This window comes from Tiliqua scincoides, chromosome 3 (assembly GCF_035046505.1).
Source record: "Tiliqua scincoides isolate rTilSci1 chromosome 3, rTilSci1.hap2, whole genome shotgun sequence".
Lineage (NCBI taxonomy): Eukaryota > Metazoa > Chordata > Lepidosauria > Squamata > Scincidae > Tiliqua > Tiliqua scincoides.
This window is the reverse complement of record NC_089823.1, coordinates 192,065,225-192,078,585: the sequence shown is the minus strand read 5'-3', so window position 1 is coordinate 192,078,585 and position 13,361 is coordinate 192,065,225. Positions and strand designations below refer to the sequence as shown.

Here is a 13,361-nt window from a genome sequence, read left to right as displayed (position 1 = left end):
TTTGACTCCATGCACAGCCTTTATTTGAGCATCAGTGAGGGCAGCCTAAGCCATGTATGGATAAGCGTGGGAGGCAGTAACCCGCAGAGAAGACAAGAAGGTTTTTCTGTGAAGGGCTCTTTCCCCCCTCCACACAGTCTCTTGAGTGTTTGGCAACTTCAAAGGCAGATAAGTAATTGTTTGGTACATAACAAAGGTACTGTTTCCTTCTGAAAAGGACTGCACAATGGGATGTATCTGATGTCTCATGTTACAACCCTGAGTAGGGTGGGGGAGGCAGAGTGCATGTCTTTGGAGGCAGGGGCATGAACCGCCTGATGAGTGGGGCATCAGGAGCTGAGGCCCTGGGGATGGGGGCAGGCGGCAACTTTTATGATTGCCTGAACTGTGAAAGTGCAGCCTGACCTGCTTCTAGGTTCCTTCTGAGTCACAGAGAGTTAAACTAACCCCTCCCACAGCCCTGGACCGTTAAATAGCCCTGCTGCATGTACCCCTCTCAGAGCCAGCAGAGGCTGAGCAAAGGAGACAGAGAAGAGAGGGGAGCAGGAGTGGGCCCAGGCACTGATGGACCAGCCAAGGGGTAAGAACAAAAATGAGGAACTCTGAATTTAAACAGCAAAACCAGACATCCCCCCCCCCCAACCCAAGGGAAGAACTGGAAAGGGGGAAGAGGGACTACTTGGGGGAACTTGCTGGCTGCTCTGAAGGGCTATGATTATGCCAGCCTCCACACAGACAAAAGTTTAAGGCATTCATGAATATTCATGGCAAGTTAACAGTCATTCAGCTTTGCCATTCAAGAGTGAACTCATTCTGAGCTCCTTCCCCAGCCTTCAGTATAGTATGTGGTACAGACTGCTACAGGGATGTGTATCTGGTGGAGGACCCCAGTGCGTGTGCATGTGTGGCTTCTGAGATGATGAATTCCCTGCTAAGGGGATTTGTTTGAGTCTCTCTGCTCCATGCGGATTTTCGGCATTCCATCCATTCTGTGAAACTGGCAGGAGCCTCAGCTCCAAGTTTGGATAACCTGCAAAGAGGGGGCAGTGGACAGGGATCCTAGCTCTGTGTATGGGCTGTAAAGAGGGGCTGCTCTGCTTTTCGGAGGCAGGAGCCAAAAAAGGTAATGGCTATTGACCTTGGGACATGTCAGACACAGAGGGAGCATCCAAGGCCATGCTTCTGTCTGTCGTCTTGGACCGAGTGAGAGCTCTGGGATGGAGTGGATTCTAGCTGTATGAGGGACAATGGCCTGGATTAAAATGACTAAAATAATACCTTTGAATCATGAGGCATTTTCACTTAAGAAGCTAAGAAAACTGACACTGGGTTCTATCGTTTCCTGCTGCATTAATATCACACATACCACAAACACTGTCAGAGAGGCACAAACACAGTCTTTTCTTTTCCAAGATATCCGCAACATATTTCCACTGCAGAGTCCTATTGATTTTTTATGGTGTGAGCACTCCAGCGAGCATGTTAAAGGATCACAGCCTTAAGTTAATTTCTCATTGATTCAGCAGTGGGGAAATGAAGGGGGGGGGCAAGTGCCCTACCCAGGCAAGTAGCTTGCCCCCACCACCTTTCCCTCATTTCCAAATCCTAAACAGAACATTTAAAATACGTCTGCAATCCTACTTGAAAGTTGGCTCCACTAAAAATCAGCAGGACTTAATGTAGGGGAAATATGCACAGGATGGGAGCATTAATGTGAAATATACCATTATTTTTCTTTCAGGACTCTCCTGTGCAGGACAAAGCTCACCCCTTATGTGCTTTCCCCCTTCTGTCCCCCCCCCCCATATGTATTTTTTAAGTGCTGCCAATGTTTTCGATGTCTGGTGTGAAAATTCTTTCGCAGCTCTTGATTCTTTGTGCCATTGCATTGGGGGTGGGGAGCACTCCCAGGTGTGTGGGGGAAGGGATGGAGCAGTAGTATGAGAAGAGCATGAAGAGGTGCCAAGACTTTTCTGGTGTCTTTGCTGGGCAGAGCTGTGTTTCCTGCGAAAAGGGCTGGTTTGGGGCAGTGATTCTTTCATAGGGCAAGTGTGAGCAGAGAAGTTGGAAAATGCTGCAAGTGGGAATTGGTCTGGCTGCAGTGACAAATGTGCTCAGTGACATCCTGAACTGGAGTCTATTCATGGCAGGGCTCTGACGTAGATGTAATGTGACTGTTGTGCCTGACTTACATTGTGGCCTGCAGGAAGTCTTTTTTCAGCTAGGAGGTTGTTATCCAAATTCTGGCTACATCAGGATTATGTTCTGCTTGCAACTGGAGCTGTGCTGGTGGTTTCCAAGTTGTCGCCAGTCACTTATCTCACTCACCCTTGCTGTGTTTTGAGCTGTCCAGGGACAGCTTGTCTTCAGCAGATTCAGGAAGGAGTTGCTCCCATGTTTTCTGGGGAAAGCCTCTTCTTCTTTTTTGACGTATGCCGGCATGTGGGTTTCCACTTCCCCTCAGGACAGGAAACGCAGGAGGAGAAGCATGTGTTTACCCTGTTCAACCATCGTAACCCATGGCTGCTTAGAGTAGCAGAAAGGAAATCCCATTTGCCGGGAGTGACGCATCTCTCACTCCATTCTTCAGCATTCAAGTTGGCTGACAGGAAGAGGGAAAATCTCTGTGTCACCAGCATGCCAATTTCTCCTCTTTTTTCTTAGTGGGAGAAAGGGGGAACATGCCCCCCCGCCCATTTGAAGTATTCAGAAAAAGGATGTTCATGCATTCAAGGAACACATGCAGATATATTGCTCACCAAGTGAACCTCTTCCTAAAGATTCTTCAAAAGGCAAGAGCTCAACTTGTATGAACACAATTATAGAGTTCTGGTTCTCTGTGTTATATTGTAGAGCAGATATATGTGCAGATGACCTATCAGTTGTGAAAATGATAAGAAAAAACCACTGAGGCTTGATTGATGCAATCATACAATGTACCTGCCTACTTCTGGATCACTCAGGTCTGGAGCTTCTCTCAGCATTTCACCAACTATTCTAAGAGAAGTTGTCAGAACTGGCTTGTGCCAGGTCCTTGGGAGCAACGCCTGGGGATCAAGCAAGGCAAGCTTGGGTGTGGTGTGGTGAGGTGAAAATGGATGTGAGTCAAAGACCAGTAGCAAAGAACAAGTGTACTGTGGATGTTTTTCTCAGCCGTTGTCGCACAATCTGTTCTGTCCTCCTATAGCTATTCTAAAGGCAAATTCAGATCTGACTCGTCACTCTACTTCTTCTGACCAGTGCAGGGTGACAGTAGAGTTATTCCCTACATAAGAACATAAGAACAGCCCCACTGGATCAGGCCATAGGCCCATCTACTGTCCTTCAGAATCCCTTCAGAAAATCTGAAACCAGATGGAAGGACTGGAGATAGAGAAGCAGCCTAATACTCCATCATTAAACCTATGGCTAAACTATTGATTGACTCCTCCTACACCCCAGCACTCTCTCTTTCTCTTTCTCTCTCAGCACAGCCAGCCTATCCACAAGACCACCTGATATCAGATGGCTTGTATCAGTGGCAGACTGTGAGAGGTCCAAGAGGGCGGCTGATTCAGGGTGCCTTTCACCCCGAGTCATTTGCCGCCACCTCCCTCCAATCTGCCACCAATGCAAGCCTCAGTGATATGTTTCCTGCTCACAGGTCATTCACCTCCTTGCCATGTTCCTCACATGCTGTCAAATCAAAGAGTGCGGAACTCCTGGTTTCATTTACAGGGACAGTGCAAACATTGTCACGTGCTGCCATCAAACCTGAAGTTCCACATTCGGGTTTGACAGCAGCACATGAGGAGCTTAGTGGGTTTGGGTTTTTTGTTTTTTTTTTCTAGCATAGAGGTGGCAGCAACAGGGAGCATTCTGGGTTGCGCCCCCTGTGGATCAGCAACTGAAGGTGTGAGCTAAGCTGGGAAGGTACAGCAACCAATAATGTTATGGCTAGAGAGCAGACAAAGAGGAAAGGTAGGCCTAGTTTGGTTGATCAAGGTGTTATCATGCTATACTAGTGCAGAGTCTCCAGTGGCACAGACCACTCTAGGCTTCTGCACAGACACAGTACCAACATGCTTCCATTTGATGCAGAAAACAAACTGCACTTGCCCCACTTCCATTTCCCTCTTTTTCTCCTTCCAGGAGTAGTGAACAGTAGGTGCATGTATTCTTCCTGCCTCTGGCCACTACCTTCCAATGGGGACCAAGGATATTACTCTGCACCACCACTGCTGATAGGCTGGGTGCCAAATTATGCTTTGTGCTGGAGCTCTGTGTATGTTGCAAGTACAGGTATAACCTAATTACACAGGCCTACAAAACTGAGTGTCAGAAAAGTTTTTCCAAAACTTTATGGTGGTTTGATATGAATTTGGGGTGCCGATTCCAAAAATGGCATCTGTTTTGCCCTATCATGTCTAATTTTGGTGATAAAGTATAGCCTCATTAGTGAATGGTTCAAGCAGCTTCCTCATGAGGAAGCCATGGTGTAGGCTTCCTGATGAGGAAGCTGCTTGAATCATTCACTAATGAGGCTATACTATAGCTCCAAAACTAGACGTGATAGGGCAAAACGGATGTCATTTTTGGAATCAGCACCCCAAATATACCCAGGAATTGGTGTAACATTTAAGAAAGCAAAATGTGTGTTGGCCTGTGTTATCCACAGATTTTTTTACCTGCAGTTTTATTTCAATGTGATGAGAAGGGCTCTTTAAATTATAGGAAAAAAATCATTTAACAATAGCCTCATTAATGCAAGAGAGGGCAGCTGGCTGACAACCCATCAATCTTTCTCTCTCCAGGCACTTAGAACAACTTCACTCCTTGGCAAACGACTCCTCCCTTCCCCCTGAGCATGTGAAAGAAAGATAATCACTTTGCATTCCTTCCCAGTGCTTTGCTCTGGCTGAAAGGAGAGGTCCAAGGAGTAGCCTTTCTAAGTGCCTGGAGAGAGACTGATTGATGGATGGTCTGGCTAATGACTCTGTCTTACATCACAGAAGTCAACAAGGCTGTTCTTAAATTGCCTATCCAAGGGACATTGTTTTTTAAATGGTTTTGCTTTAATGTAATTTTTGCCATCCACTTGAGTTCTGGAAATGGAACCCTCTCGAATAATGAGACTCAACCCGTACACTTCTTCTTGTACAACATACCTTTCTTCTTGTGAAATGGGTTGTGGGGTTCCCAATGTGGAAAATCAATGCCATGGTGTGGTATATCCAGCCCTTTCCCCCCATGCCATGACCACAATCCAAATCGCTACCCTTTCTGTCTTGAAGCTGCTGTTCATTGCACAGGGAAACTTTTATGCCTCCAAGTTTTTCCATTTATGTGTAATAGCAGTTTTAGGGGTGATCAGTCAGGGAACTTGGGGGGGGGGGTTAGACCCTTCTCCCCATGCTATAACTTTGATCCAAATCAAAAGGGGTGGGTGCAGCTAAAGAAAATTATCTTGGGAGTTCTGATCATGGAGCTTTATCACAATATGTAGCTTGGCCCTGAAATATGAAATTCATTGTCTGAAACTGCCCTGAGTTGGTTTATGCAAAATATATTTGGAAAACAATATTTACTCCAGCTTCAAAGGTTTGGTCATCCAGCATGTGATGGAGTCAGGCATTCTTTGCTTCTCCGAGGCATAACACTTCCCGTTGCACACAACACAGCAGAACTCTGACATGTTCAATATTGGGCAAAACATTTCCCTAATTACTTGTGTCTGCCTGGATGTTTTGCAGCCATCATGTTGGCTTTCATCAAAATCTGCTATCCAGGTTCAAATCCCTGCAAAATTGTTGGTTTACATCAGGTTGTTAGCAAGAAGCCTAATTGATTGGAGGCTGCAGGAGGCCAAGATGAGTAAGGATGATGTGTTCACTCCTATTAAAGTGTCCTTTTCATGTTGGAATAAACAGCAGAGGCATTCTGTGAGTCTTTCTAATTATCAAAATGACAGGGTGTCAGATGTCTTATTTGGAACCAGGGGAAGGGAAAGATGGAAGAGAAGCATTGAAGTGCTTGGTCCAGTGTACTTTTTTCCTCTATGATTTTCAGACTTAAGCTGACAGCATGTAAATGGAAGGAACGCATGACCATGCTCCAAAAACACTCAGCACCATGCAAAATAGTCCTTTACATCATTTTCAAGTTCTGCAATGAGAAGAGCAGCTGGAAATATTTAGAATCCATTTGCCTTTTATGCGAAAGGAGCTGACAAGTACTTTGTCATGCTTCTTAACAGGATTGAGAACATTTCATAACAACAATTAAGTGTAATGGAAACCCTGGCCATAGTTTTGAAAGAGCCAGGGGTGTTCTGTTACTTTACAAGACTTGAAATGATTATGATGAATTTGGATTTCCATGAATTTATAATCCACGTGAGACCAATTCATAGAAATGTGTGGGTGCAAAGTGGCCCAGTAACCTAAATGAACAGAAAGGAGGCTGTCCAAAAGGAAAACTCTTCAGAGGTAGTTCAAGAAACATGTCCTAGGAAGCTACCTAATCCCGAGTCAAAACCATTAGTCCATCTTGGTCAGTTTACAACCTATCTGGTGGTAGCAGCAGCAGGATTTCAGAGAGCATTTCCTAGCCCCACTTGGATATACCAGAGATTGAACCTGGGACCTTTTGCATGCAAAGCAGGCACCCAACTATTGACCTACTACCCCTCCTCTCAAAGGCCCTGTTGAGGCAGAAATTTTTCAGTGCATTGGTGCACCTTTCTGGCTAAGGGGTTAATCTGGAAAATCTGCCTAGCCAGTGCAAGCATAACTCTATATGGATAAGAAATGGGGAAAAATAGTTTTTGGGATATGTCAAGGTTTCTAGGTCATCAAACGAACACTTTGTGGTAGTACCATGGAAATATATTGTTCTGGAATAAGAGATAACTGTTCAGGCTAAAGTGCTTTGGAAAGCCTGGCTATCTGTAGGAAGTGAGCTCTGAATAAATGTGGGTGAGACAGGCTTCCTGTGATCTTTGTCCAGAACCTGTGTAAAATCAGAACTTTGTATTTCCTCCTTTGCTATCCTACTGTGATATTTTATTCCTGCTCAGTTCAAGGACTCCTACTCTGTCTGCAGTATTCATTGACTCCCCCGGAGCAATCTGGTCTGAAGTGCACCCCTAGCAACATGGGATCAGCTACCAGAGCATACATTTGGCTGTGTGCCTTCTACGCAGTCTTGTTTGTGTGTGTGTGTGTGTGTGTGTGTGTGTGTGTGTGTGTGTGTGAGAGAGAGAGAGAGAGAGAGAGAGAGAGAGAGAGAGATTCCTATTTCAGACAAAAGGTTCTGTATTTCACTGCAGTATCATGGACCCCTTTTATAAAGAGTGCTGAGAATATCTCTCACTTGTGCTTTTTAATTACATTTATGTCCTGCTTCTGGCCATTGAGTCCTTGGATTAGTGTATAGCCTTTTAAAACTTGTTTTCCCCTCCCACCACAATTTCCAGTTCCCTAGCCTTTGGTACTAAGCATGGTTCTGCTTTTGTCTTTCATAACATGGCTGTGTTGACAATCTGTGAATGCCATATGGCCAGGGCCAACTTTCACTATCGTACAGTTATGTGACAGATTAAATCTTGCATGATGACATATCACAGATAAACAAGTGTTGTTAAACTATGGATATAGCTTCTCAGCGGTTGTATGGATGTGGTAGCTTCTCAGCAGATAAATATTGCTTCAGCTGGGTTTGGAGAGGATATAGTGTCCTTCTTGAACTGTGCAGTCTGATCTTCTACTTCCATTTGCTATAAGACCTCCTGACACTTGAGGCAGCCTACTAAGTGCTTGACCCCCTTACCTGACCATGTGCTCCTCCCATTCTCCAGTATTCTAAAATAGCACTCTCCTTCCCTCCACATATGCTCTTCCTGTTTGTCCCCCTCTTCTTTTTCCAGTGCAGGGATTAGAAGGAGAAAGATGAGCAGTGGAGACAAATAGGCAGACAGAGAGAAATACACATCCACACCCCCCTCCCACCAATCTGCTGCCTGAGGTGACCATTTCCATTGGCCTCATGGATGAGCCGGCCCTGACCTGCTGAACGAGGATAGGTTTTCTACTAAGCCTACTTGTGCTGGTGAATCCAAAGATGAGCTGGTGTTGGGGCCCTGCACTGATGTGGCACCACAGTTGCACTGGCATAACTGATGCCAGCCCACCCATTCCCAGCAGTACAAAGGTCCAACACTGGAGTGTTGGGGATGTAACTGAGAAAGAGTGGAACTTAAGGCACAATCCTAACCAGGTCTACTCAGAAATAAATCCTCTTTTGTTCAATGGGGCTTACTCTCAGGAAAATGTGGTTAGGATTGTAGCCTGTGTCTGTATCCTATGCTTGCTCAAAGATAGGTCCTCCTGCCCTCGCAATGATTGAACATCACACTAGCAAAAGAGGTGGTATAAGTTAACTTTTACATTGATGTTATGGGAGAGTTCAAGACAAGTGCTGCCCAAATTCTTCCTCTTCATCCCTGCAGCTACACTGGAGAAAAAAAGTCTGATTCACTCAGCTGCCAATCACAGTATACCACTGGCAGTATATAAGCTTCAACTAGGGAATGTGCATCTCTGGCACCAAGTTGTGTGGCATGAGGCTATCACTCTCTCCTAGTGGCCAGAGAATACAAATGGAAACTCTGGTGAAAGGATACTTTGCATCAAAAGGAAGCACTCTGCAGCTTGTGGAAACAGCCCAGGCAAGCAGCACAGCAGGAAGGGCACATGCTGTTTTGTGAGCACTTGTCTTCTCAGAACCCTCACAAAGACTCTGCCTTGGAACTCCAGGTGCAAACAACCAACAAGAACCTCATTTCCACTGCTGCAACAAGGATGCAGAGACAAGGCATGCCACATAGGTAAGCAAGGCGGGGGGAGAGTTCATGTTTCATTGGAGGTCTTGTCCACACCTGCCACAGTACATATTTTCTTCCTACCCCTGCAATATGGGTAAACTATGTACCAGTACATACTGTGTAACTAGTACAACAGGTAGTAGTGTATGGTAGTGTCCACCATACAGGGTAATTATGCTGGCTGTAGAAAGGGGTTGTTGGCAACAAAATATCCGAATGTAGGTAGGCTTCAGCCATGTTCCTGTGAAGACTATGGGGAGTACAGCCACCTTTGTGAGTGGATGTCAGGCACCCTACACCAGCTATTGCTGGCCAAACAACGCATGACCCTTTTTTGTTGCAGGATGAGAGCCTCCACATATGGTGCTGAACATACAGTGATTGCAGTCAGGGTTCTATTCCAGCTCCACACATGAGGTGGGTGTCTATTCATGACTAGATTATCTGCTACAAAGAGGTGAACCATCAAATGTGGATTTTAGGGGCACTGTCTCTCTCTCTCTCTCTCTCTCTCTCTCTCTCACACACACACACACACACACACACACACCATCTCCAGCTGCACATCTAGACATAGGCACTGCCTGTTGCAACAGCTGACCTTTACTGATTACTCTTGTCCTGGTTTCTTTTGCCTCCACACAGGCCAGCAGGCATCCTTCAACAGATGGAGCAGTGAGGATGTCCCTGCCGTCATACCTTGTAAATACAAGGAGGCCTGCTGTACACCCAGCAGCAGTAACAGTGATCAGTGTGAATCCAGCTATTCCTCTTGGCATTGTCATCAATGGGTTCATCTACAGGCCAGAACTAGATGTTTCTGTGAAATGCATAACATGCCCTGTTGTTGCTTCTTCTTCTTTTTCATCTTCTTCTATGTCTATCACATGGCAGGGCCACAAAAACCATGGCAAGGGTAGGGAGACTTCAGGACTGCACCCACCACAGTTAACAATCCCAGTCATGCTCCCCCTTCATGCACTATTTTTGTTAGGGGAAAAAAAAAACTTCATTGCCTTCCAGTACACTAGAGGAGGACATATGGGATCAGAACCAGGAGCAAAGTCCTAAGGCTTCCCTCTCCCTGTTGTGTTTCAACCCCGTTTTGTGGTCTTCCTACATACTATCATCACACACACACCCAAACCCACATGAAGAAGAAGAAATACCAGACCTGTTATGCATTTTGTGGACCCATTACTCCTGTGCCACTCAAATGCATGATTGCCAGCCATGCCACAAGTGCAGCTGCTACTAGTGTGGAGGTGCAGTGACAAGGAAACCTGCACCGGTTGCTTTCTTTCTGTCACACAGCTTACAATTCCAGATGGCCGCTGCATGGCCAGAATGGTTGGCAACCTGACGTCTCTGATGCCATCAGAACTCCCTCCATCACTGATGCTGTTCAATAAAAATTGTGATGGTTCTCTCTGTCTGTGTGGTGATGAAACTAGCAGGTGCCCTCCCCTGTTGCTCAGCTCAGCTGTCTTCTGGATTGGGCATAGCCACTGAGAAGGAGGGCTTAAGGTTTGCATTACATCCAACCAGAGTTGAGGATGTAGAACTTGTCTTGAGCCAGCTTGCACCAGGCAGGGTGATAGGGTTGGTCCTGGCAGCTCTCTGGCATCTTGCTTCTCCCTGTTTACTGGTTGGTTGGCAACCTTCAGTCTCGAAAGACTATGGTATAAGCCTACAGCACCTGCTATTCCCAGGCGGTCTCCCACCCAAGTACTAACCAGGCCTGACCCTGCTTAGCTTCCAAGATCAGACTGCTGCTGTAATAATAAACATGCAATGTGGGGAGGGAATGGGGCAAGACCTGCTGGGAATATAACTAATGGACACAGTCAATTGATCAAAGCAGTAAGGATAAAGTGAGGCTAGGCAAAATATCAAGCAACCTGAAACCAGGCAAGTGCCTGATTGAGGCAAGCGGTCCATTCACTGTTGTCTCTGAAAAGGGCACTGCACTGGGTCAGGTGTACCTACAGGGTTCCTCCCAGCCTTTGTAGTGGGAGGCTGAGAGGCCAATCCTCTCCAGCTTTCCAGCACCAATGCAGCAGTGCCAGTGGGGTGTGCACTGCAGTCGCAAGGGGGGGCACTCATGGAGGTGTCCTCCAGGTAAAAGAATGTTTGTTCCCCTACTTTGGGGCTGCATCAGTGCTGGAAGGTTGGATAGAATTATTATTATTATTATTATTATTATTATTATTATTATTATTATTATTATTAACACTATTCATATACTGCTTTTCAACAAAAGTTCACAAAGCGATTTACAGAGAAAAATCAAACAACTAATGGCTCTAAACTGGGCCCTTCACCCAGGATTCAGACCTGAAATCTCATGTGTACTGTTCAATGGATGCAGCTCTGTATTTAGCTACTTCAGCCCTGGTCTATGTGACTGGGTCCTTATTTTATACTATAATGCCCTAATTAATATCTGAAACTAAGGGTGCAATCCTAACCAACTTTCCAGCACTGGCATAGCTGTGCCAATGGGGCATGTGCTGCATCCTGCAGTGTGTGGGGGGGCAGTCATGGAGGCCTCCTCAAGGTAGGGCAATGTTTGCTCCCTTACCTCGGAGTTGCATTGTCCTTATGTCAGTGCTGGAAAATTGGTTAGGATTGTGGCATGAGACTCCAGCCCTATCCTTTTCCTTTACATAGATGCTCCGGCACCAAGGAACCTTGTGCTGTATCCAGCCAGGGTGGGGGGTGAGGGAGACACAATGGGAGAGGGAAGGAAGGTAAAGTTAAAAGTTCTACTTACGCTACTGTGCTGTGCTATGGTCTTCTCTGGGTCTATTTAGACCTGTGCTGGCCCTTTGGCTGGCACAAGTCTAAATGACCTGAGGAGGTGTTGTGAGGCCACATGGGAAACATGAGATATTGACAGTGACATTATTGCTGATACTCATACCCCCCCCCACCCAGCTCTCAACATGGCCCTCAGCGCTCGCAATCCCCATCCCATTGCTCCCATTCCCCACCCAGTTGTGCCCATCCCTTGTCCCATGCCACTCTGCTTTGCAACGGAGTCTGTCAGTGAGGCTTTGTGGCAGTGGTTATGAATGGCCATAGATGGCTTACTGTGCATGCTTCTGGGCAGAGGCGTCTTGCCCTAGTACCCAGGGCAGTGATGTCATAGCATCACACAAAGTCAGAACATCATACAATGTGATGTCACTGCCCCATCTTCTCCCCCCGGGGCAGGCCTTTGTACACCTCCTCCCGGCTTCTGTGAAGGCTGAGAGCATTCACAGAAGCCAGGAGGGAGTGCTGTGAAACCTACAGTGCCTGCCTTCAGGGAGAACATTGTGATGTTCTCCTCCTGGCTTTGTTGAAGGCTCCCAGCTTCACAGAAGCTGAGATGGGACACAGTGAAGCCACCAGCACCCTGTCTTTGAAGAGGTGATTGGGCGGAGCCTGGAGCAGTCATGCACCCACCCACCCCCACATGGCACTTGGGGCATGTGCCCCCAGGCTCTGCCCAAGATATGCCTCTGCTTCTGGGGCCAAGTTTACAATAGTGGAAGGCTCTTCTGCTGTTGTAAATCCCTTCATCTGGCAGCCCAGTCTTGCAAAGGACTGGGCTGAAAATCATTCTAATCAGGGATATTCTTTTCTCATACAATTGGTTCCTGGCTTTGAGTCTAATTTTAGCTGTTTCAACAGACCTTGGGAGGCCTCATTCTCATATTTTATATCTAAATTGTGCTCACTATTAGTAGTAGGAACAGTAGCAGCAGTGGGTGTGTGTGTGGGGGGGGTGTAATTTGTACTGAGGAACTGATATGGGAGAAAGTACTGGCCTTCTCCCCACCATATTGTACTCCAAATTGCTTTCCCCATGACTTTTTCTCAGAAGTGAAAATGGTGTTGGGATCAGTCTCCCATGCCATGTGTAGTTTTCCCTTCACACTCTGAAGTAATGCTGTCAAAAATGCGTCACACTTAAAAATAGAGACGACCTGTGATTATTGTTTTACGAGGAGTGGACCATTCTTTTTGTTAGACAGATTGCTGATTCATGGCAGAAGATGATAAGTTGGTTGCCCAGAGATTGGAGCTAGGGGTCATGAGATGGTCTCCTTGTTGCTAGGGTCCTCTCTGTGGCTTGGAATGAGACACCCATCAGAGCTGAGAATGTGTCAGCCTCCAACTGTCAGAGGGAGAGACACTTCTTGTGTGAGAAACTATCAGAAACTGTTATCGGTTTTGCAGGAATGAGAGGGAGTAATGTGAATTAGGTGTGAAGCACCTTGGAATACAGGGTCTAGGCAGGGATTTGATGTAGGAGAATGGATCAGCTCTCCTGCAGGAATGCCTGTTTGCTGCTCCCCATGCTTTGTGCACATATTTGCAAACACACAGAGCACTCTCATCAAGTCAATAGTATGACCCTGGGAACCTCTCTCCACTTGGGAAAGTGGAGAGTGCATGACTGTTACATGTACTCACACAGATCCAGAAGCTACCTGAACAAAGCACC

The 13,361-nt window shown here is 46.3% G+C and overlaps 1 protein-coding gene across 1 annotated transcript in view; it reads left to right on the top strand.

Annotated features, from left to right (window-relative positions):
- The first annotated feature begins 514 nt into the window (after nucleotides 1–514).
- The window catches only part of ENTPD1 (ectonucleoside triphosphate diphosphohydrolase 1), a 51,323-nt gene continuing 38,476 nt past the window's right edge, over nucleotides 515–13,361 (top strand). Inside the window, exon 1 of the mRNA XM_066620122.1 lies at nucleotides 515–580. The gene's annotated coding sequence lies outside the window, so the exon portion shown is untranslated. The remainder of the gene's footprint in view (nucleotides 581–13,361) is intronic.